Here is a 9,009-nt window from a genome sequence, read left to right on the forward strand (position 1 = left end):
TTATCTCGCTGCATTTGTAGGAACTGTAAATGAAAAAATGGTTTTTCCATTTTATGTCAGACAACAGTGACTACAATCAAGTAGTAATTAATTGACTGTGAAGCATATTGAGATATCCTGTAGTCATGAAAGGCATTGTGTCCACTCAAATTTTTTGCTTTTAATGAATAAAGGAACCGCTACTGTGCTGTGTTGGGAAGAAATTTCTAGATAACACCCACATTTGCTAATATTGCAAAATTTCATGAATGACTTAAGCACGGGAAAATCCAAAATAGCCTTAATTTAGCAGCTCTGGGTGCTACTTCATCTTGTCCCAATGTTATCCAAATAAGTTAATTTCGCTTTGACAAATTCACTTTTTTTAGCCAGATTTAAGACCAGAATGGCTTGCAGCAGATAGCATAGCTTTTACAAATGGTGTAAATATAATTCCCAAGTTGGGCTGAAGTTGTTGATGCTAACAAAGTGGTTACAGAGTACTTCAATGACTTTGGAATAATCATTGGAAAACTGTTGGTGCATTTTGCATTCCATAAATAAAGTTCACGTTATGTTATAAAAACAGATTCTTCCTTGGTTTTATCAGTCAATGGAACTTGCCAATATCCTTTAGCAAGTCAATTTTTATGATGAATTTTGCATGTTCAATTATTTCATTGAGTAACTTTATTGATGGAATAGATTAACAGTCCACTCTTGACTTGGAGATAACATATATCTGTGTGACTCATCTCATTTCAGTATCATCATGTTAAACGAGCTCCAGCTACTTTGACTTTGTTCAATAATGTCATTGTCCAATGTGAACTTAATCTCGTCCCCCTACTTAAGCTAACTTTTCTGTATTGTATCCTTGAGGGCATTATTTAACGGATAATGCAATTCTAACATTAAAATCATGTATAGCCAATTACACTTTTTTGGCATATTTACATAAATTGATTTATGAGTCTGTTAAAGCCTTTGTAAGTCATTGATAGTTTTCCAGAAGTCAGCACAACATTCTATCTAACATTTTAAGTACACTGTTATTATACAATTTGATTACTGGAGAGTCAACATTTAAATTTTCAATTTCTGGTTCATTCTAGAATTGTTCTGTGATTTTATTTTTACCCTTTACTTCTTTCATTATCATAAATACACTTTTTACCTTACTATCCTCCCTGTCATATTATCTCTAACGTCTCAAGGAGTCTGTTGACACCAACAATGCAATGATAAATTCTGACTATGCACACTCCCCTCCTTTTGTCTTTTTACAGATTATGCAATATAAAGTCAATTTTGAAGAAAAAGTACTTTGTTTAAAACTTTTGCTCTTCAAAGATGTAGTCTTTCATTTATTATTTTAAAATTTTTATCTTTAAGTTTTTAACACTATTTAAACTTAATTCAGATATTTTGCAACTACTTCAGACATAGCCTTAATGAATTAACATCACTGATTTTTCTTCCTGTTTGGAGTAGTTACTGCATTTTGCATATCGTTGAGTTTCTTTTAGATTTTCAAGGTTTTTAGCTTGTGTGCTGGTTGTCAACTGGGACAATACAACAATCATAGGACAAGCTAAACAGAGGACTTGCAAAGAATTTCTAGAAGCATGGTACTCATCCACAGACTCCAACACAAGCACATAGACCCAATATACTGGCCACTACAACGAACAACTGGAAACAGCAGAAACTGAACCAAATAAATTTCAGAACACACACACTACAGCAGCACTTCACAGGAGGCTCCAAAGCACTGAAGATATCACCTAAACTGGGGTCAAAACATCTGCAAATCAACTTCTTTCAGATTTGATAAGATCTAGTAAATATTCCTTTTAATGATTCCTCAAAGACAAATAATAGGTCCATTCTTTAGTCTTTTTATCTGCACTAGTTTCATTATTTATTGCATAATTTTCAAACTTTCGGAAACCTTTCTAATCTAATTCTCACTGAAACTTGAATCCTACGCTGAAAGCAGTCTTTGAGCTAGGTTATCCCCTATTTCTGTCATAATTTTCCACAAAGATGCTGATTCAGGAAATCTTGTCAGCACGTGTATAATTACTAAAAGATACCGCTTCTCACTTTTGGTTTTAGATTGAAGACTCTGCTAAATGGTTCTTTGAAAGCTGGTATCGGAATTAAAGGCACACATTGTTGGGGTTTCACCAATATTTAACATGTAAAGCACACCTGAAAAAAAAAAGCCAAAATCTTCACATAATCCTGGACAATCAAAGTAGTTTAATGTTTTAAATAGTTTAATGTTTAATCAAAATAGTTTAATGTTTAATGAGGTTTTAAATATTTTGAGAAATGTGGAAGTTGATAGAATAATTCCACTGGGAGGGAAGAGTAGGATTTTAAAATCAGAGCCAGCCAATTCAGAAGAAAAGTTAGAAAGCACTTCTGCAAGTAAAGAGTGGTTTAAGAATTGAACTGTCTCCCATAAAAAGCAATTTCTACATCAGTTCATAACTGTAAATCTGAGACTTTTCTGCTGGACAACAGGAAGGATGGATAATAAACCAAGGCAAATGGATGGAGCTAAGAGATCAGCTATGATCTCAATGAACACATGGTGAAAAGTCAGGGAGAGGGAGCAACTACAAGCTGGAGAATTAGAGAAAGGGAAGCGTACTGGCTTTTATTGGTAGAGGAATTGAGTTCCGGAGTCCTGAGGTCATGCTGCAGTTGTATAAGACTCTGGTGCGGCCGCATCTGGAATATTGTGTGCAGTTTTGGTCGCCATACTATAGGAAGGATGTGGAGGCACTGGAACGGGTGCAGAGGAAGTTTACCAGGATGTTGCCTGGTATGGTAGGAAGATCCTATGAGGAAAGGCTGAGGCACTTGGGGTTGTTTTCATTGGAGAAAAGAAGGTTTAGGGGTGACTTGATAGAGGTGTACAAGATGATTAGGGGGTTAGATAGGGTTGACAGTGAGAACCTTTTCCCACGTATGGAGTCAGCTATTACAAGGGGGCATAGCTTTAAATTAAGGGGGGGTAGATATAGGACTGATGTTAGGGGTAGGTTCTTCACTCAGCGAGTTGTAAGTTCATGGAATGCCCTGCCAGTAGCAGTAGTGGACTCTCCCTCTTTATGGGTATTTAAGCGGGCATTGGATAGGTATATGGAGGATAGTGGGTTAGTGTAGGTTAGGTGGGCTTTGATCGGCGCAACATCGAGGGCCGAAGGGCCTGTACTGCGCTGTATTCTTCTATGTTCTATGTTCTAAGAGGCTGCAAGTCGGAAGAGAAGGATCTGTAGATTAGGGAACAGGAAGCAGAATTTTTAGATTTGCTTTACTTTAAATGTTATTCCATTTCCTAACACAGAGATTTTGCAGTAGAAAGTGTTTCACCTCACAGGCTATAATACTTTAATCATTTTTTTTTCTGATAAGGCCCTATGAAACTTAATTCCATGCTGACCCGTCCTATTTAACTGCCTCATGAGTTGCCAGCTTGAAGAAGAGAAGTAGATGTTTTTCAGCTTACAAATATACTCATTAGATTGTACTTTAACTGGGATCTAACCATTTTGGGCAAATTGTCATTATCCTAGTTTCAGTGAAGTTCAGGTCAAAGTCAATTACCGCATTTGTCTAATACAGGAAGTCCTCTCAGAAACATGAATATCACAGATTTATGTGAAATTATTTTAAGTGAAACACAGAAAATAGGAACAGGCGTAGACCACCCAATGAGTCTGCTTGTAGACAGGCAGGAGACTGGAAGAACACAGCAGGCCAGGCAGCAACAGAAAATGGTGAAGTCGACGTTTTGGGTGTCACTCTTCTTCAGGGCGAGGGGTGGGTGTGTGGGAGCTGCAGATAAAGGGGGTGGCGGGGTAGGGTAGTGAAGTGAGGATAGGTGAAGACAGGTACAGCGTACAACCTGGTTGGTCAATAGGAGGAATGAATCCAGTTGGTGACAGGGAACAGTGGAAGGGAGGAGGAGGGGCTGGGAAGGGAGTTGTGGGATGAGGAAGGAGGTTATTTGAAATTGGAGAACGCAATGTTGAGTCCTCCAGGCTGTAGGCTGTCCAGGCAGAAGAGGTGTTGTTCCTTCAATTTGCGGTCTGGTTCAATGTGGCACTGGTGGCGGCCAAGTATGGTCACATTGGAAAGGAAGTAGGAAGGGGAATTAAAATGGGCGGTGACTGTGAGGTCTGGTCTGCCCCTGTTGGCCTGGCTGAGATACTCAGCAAACTGTAAACTGGGTTGGAAGAGAGGCAGGTGAACCTTTATCTCACCTGAAAGGACTGTTTGGGGCCCTGGATGGAGGTGAGGGGGGGAGTATACTAGCAGGTTTTGAATCTTTTCCAGTTGCTGGGGGTTCGGGGGTTTGGTGGGAAGAGTGGCTGTAACGAAGGACTGTCAAAGGGAAATGTCTTGTGGAAGGCAGAGAGGAGTGGGGAAGGGAAGATGTTCTTGGTGGTGGGGTCCAGTTGGAATTGGCGGAAGTGTTTAAGGATGATGCGTTGTATGCAGTAAAATCAACGTTTCGGGCAAAAGCCCTTCATCAGGAATACAGAACATCTAGGATGCTTGGGAGTGGAATGTCTCCTCGTCTGGGCAGATGCGGCGGTGGCAGAGGAGTTGGGAGAACGGGATAGAGTCCTTGTAGGATACTGGGTGGAAGGAGGTGTAGTCCAAGTAGTTATGGGAGTCTGTGGATTTGTAGTAAATGTCAGCCTGGAGACTGTAACCGGAGATGGAAACGGACAGGTCAAGAAAGGGGAGGGAGGTGTCCAAGATGGACAAAGTGAATTTGAGGGTGGGATGGAAGTTGTGGGCGAAGTCAATGAACTGGTCCTGTTCAGCTTGGGTGCAGCACTCTGCACCGATGCAGTCATTGATGTAACGGCAGAAAAGTTGGGGCACAGTGCCTGTGTAGGTACTGAAGAGGGATTATTCAACAGCCGACAAAGAGGCAGGCGTAACTGGGGCAATCCGGGTGCCCATGGCCACTTCTGGATTTGGAGGAAATGGAAAAGTTGTTGAGGGTGAGGACCACCCTCAGGTTTATTTACATTGGATTCCAGCATCTGCAGTTTCTTTGTCTCTAACCCAATGAGTCTGCTTGGCCATTCAGCATAATTATAAATGATACTTCAACTCAACACCACACAACTAATCTTAACCTAAACCCATTGATCTCTTTAGCCTCCAGAAATTTATTTCATTCTTAAATGCATTCAGTGGCTTGGCCTCCACAGCCTTCTACGGTAGAGAATTTACAGGTGGTTCACCTATTAAGTGAAGAAATTTCTCAATCTCAGTCTGAAATGGCCTAACCCATTATCCTGAGATCATGACTCCTCTTTCGAGACACACAAGGGAAACATTATCCCTAAAGCCTGGCTGGCCAGCCCTGTCAGAACTTTATGTTTTAATGAGATCCTCTCTTATTCGTCCAAATTACAGTGATTATAGCCCTAATTGACCCAATCTCTCCTCATATGAAAAAATTGCTTATCCAGAAATCAGTCTGTTATTTTTTTGCTGCACTTCCTCTCTGGCAAATACATATTTTTAGGTAAGGAGACTATAATACTCTAGGTGTGGTCTTACCAAGGCTCTGTATGGCTGCAGTAAGACTTCCTTGCTCCTTTACTCAAACCCTCTTGCAATTAAGGCCAAAATACTATTTGCCATCCTAACTGCTTCTTGAATGCCTGTTTTCATTATACAATTAAGTGCAGCTGGCAGCTGCAGACACTTGAGCAGTGGGTTTCAGAACAGAAATTGTGGAATGTCTGTCAGGATGAAACTTATGAAGATGGACATGACCATGTAAGGCTGAATGAAAGAAAAAGAATGGTTTACTGCCAGGTGGTCCAAAACAAACAGGCAGGTAGTGCAGGAGTGGGTTTTGCTCACAAATCATTTTTCTGTTTTGGAAGTTGATGAAGGCACTAGTTCCTTAAGAGAGTGTAGTCAGAGCCACATTTCTGGCACCAATACTGATAGGAGATTAATTAGACAGGTTTTCTGTAACAGTAAATGTGAGTATAGGATAGTGTATTGCTTCCCTGATTCCATGGTCAAGGATGTTACTGAGCAGCTGCAGGAAATTTTTCTGGGAGATGGTGAATAGCTAAAGGTCGTGGAGTTCTTTGGGCTCAAAGACTTAAGTTGGAAGGGGGATGCGGTCTTACAAACAAAAATTAGCATGCAGGACTTCAAGGGTAGCAATTTTCAGATTATTTCCAGTACCCCATGTGCAAGTGAGTACAGAAATATGATTAGGCAGATGAATAAATGGCTGGAAAGATGATCCAAATTTATATTCCTGTCGTGTAAGAGGCAGTGTGGGGCAACCTTTCCTGGATTGTGCTCAGAATTTCCTACAATGATGTGCACCCAGTCCAATAAGAAAGGAAACACTGCTATATCTTGTTGGAAAAGAGCTGGGCCAGGTAGATGAAGTGTCAGTAGGGGAACATTTAGGTATCATAAGGTTTAGGATGACAGTGGAGAATCAGGGTGATGAAGGGCTTTTGCCCAAAATGTCAATTTTCCTGCTCCTTGGATGCTGTCTGACCTGCTGTGCTTTTCCAGCACCACTCTAATCTTGACTCTGATCTCCAGTATCTGCAGTCCTCACTTTCGCCCAATGGCAATGGTCAGTCAAGAGTTAAAAAAAATCAATTGGCCAAGAGGTGACTACAATAGGTCAAGAATGGAGCTGGGCAAGATATGCTGAAGCAAAGGATTGGTGAGAAAACTGGAAATGAACATTGGGCTACCTTAATAGAGGAGATGATTTGGCACAGCTAAAGTATATTCCCTCAAAGGGGAAAGGGAGGAAAAACAAATGCAATGCATACTGGCAGAGGGGTTAGAATTTTAGAAGAAAAAAATGTGATTATGACAGGTTTCAGGTAGTTGAAAAACAGATGAGAACCAAGGTGAGTTTAAAAAGCAAATTAAAGAAGCAAAGAGACATTATAAAGAAAGATTTTCAGCCAAATAAAGGAGCATCCAAAGTGTGTATACTCATAGTTAAGGACTGGCAAAAGGAATAGAGTTAATTAGAGCAAGAAACAGGATTTATAACACGAAGAAAAAGCACACTAAGTACTTTGCATCTGTCTTTACTAAAGATGTAGATGCTGCCCATACCACAGCGACAGAGTGGGTTGCTATCATTAAAAGGGGTCAAGATTGATAACGAGGAAGTGTTAAAATTGACAAGGCACTGGGACCGGATGAAATGCATCCAAGATATTGAAGCAAGTGAGAATGGATATGACAGAGGCTCTGGCGGCAATCTTTCAGTCTTCCCTACACTCGGGAAGTGCCAGAAAACTGGAGAATTGCAAACATTGCACCATTTTTCTCAGAATGTTATAAGGATAAGCTCAGAAATTATAGACCAATTAGTTTAACTCAGTGTTGAGAAGCTTCCAGAAAAAAAATGAAAATAGAATTATTTCTTGAAAAAAGGTAGGGTGATTAGGAAGGGTCAGCATGGATATCTAAAGGGCAAATCATGTTTGATTACCTTTGAGTTCTTTGAAGGAGTAACGAAAGAATTGATGAGGATAATGCTGTTGATGTTGTGTACATGGTCTTCCAGACACATTGCAGCAGAGTCGATTCGAGAGAGATTTTATGGTTCATAGAATAAAAGGGATAGTAACCAGGTGGATACAAAATTGGCTGAGCGATAGCAGAGTGTAATGGTCAATGGATGCAATTCAGACTAGAGAAATATCAGTAGTTTGTTGTGGAGTTACCCAGGAGTCAGTGTTGAGATCTATACTTTTCCTGGTATATATGCATATTCAGATTTATGTATTGGTATGCAGAGGACAATTTCACAGTTTGCGGATGATTCAAAATTTCAAAGCATTGTAAACCACGAAAAGGACTATAGAACTTAAAAACGGACATAGACAAGTTTCGAGAATGGGCAGGTAGGTGGCAGGTGAAGCGAAGTATGAGGTGACAGATTTTCCTAGCAAAAGCATGGCGAGTCAATATAAAATACAAGGTACAATACTTCAGGGGGTCAAGCAGCAGAGAGACCTGGACATATACGTGCATGTATTACTAAAGGAGACATGACAGGCAGAGAGTTAACTAAGTTAACTAATACTTTACACTGGGCTTTATTAATAGGGCACAGAATGCAAGAGCAGAAACGTGATTCTGAAATTATGACACGTGTTAGACTTAGCTGGACAGTTCTGGGCCGCACTGTATAGGAGGAATATGAACAGATTGAAGAGAATGCAGAAGAGATTTACGAGATTTGTTCCAAGGCTGAGAAATTTCAAGTTACAAGGCTAGATTGGAGAAGTTGGAGCTAGCCTCCTTGGAGAGAAAACCAAGAGGGAATCTATAAGAAGTTTTCAAAATCATGAGCATTTGTAAAAGGATCAAAAATCAGATTTTAAATGACCTGTAAAAAAATGTGATGTGAAAAAAGGTTTTTCAAACAAAAATGTTTCTGTTCTGGATTGCACTGCCTGGAAATATGGAGAGGGGTCCAAGGTATTCGAACAAATGTTTGTTTTTATTTTAATAATTACCATATGGCAAGGCTACGGAGAACAGCACGAAATTAAAAAAAAACTGCAGCTGCATGAAATTTGAAACAAGATCTGCATCTGTGGAGAGTAAAAGTTAATATTTCGGATCCTTCTTCAGAACCAATAGTAGCAAGGAAAACGTATATATGTTAAAGGTGGGAGGTGGAAACATAGTATGCGATAGGTGGAGGTGGAGTCCACCGAGAGAGAAAACAGTAGTTAGGCAGACAAAGGGATAGTTAATGGTGAGCTAAGGAGACAGGAAAGCTGATAATGGAACATTAGGTGAAATTGGGTTGGCTGTGAGCAAAGCAATCCATATCAAGTCAGGACCAGGGATACTGGAGTGCGTAAAAGGACATGTTAGATGTCCAGGCTGTAAAATGTGATACTCGGTACTGAGTGCTGAAGGTTGCATAGTCCCTTCGCAGAACACTTCTGCAACCTTCAGGACTGA

The sequence above is a fragment of the Chiloscyllium punctatum genome, chromosome 20, assembly GCF_047496795.1.
Source record: "Chiloscyllium punctatum isolate Juve2018m chromosome 20, sChiPun1.3, whole genome shotgun sequence".
Classification (NCBI taxonomy): Eukaryota; Metazoa; Chordata; class Chondrichthyes; order Orectolobiformes; family Hemiscylliidae; genus Chiloscyllium; species Chiloscyllium punctatum.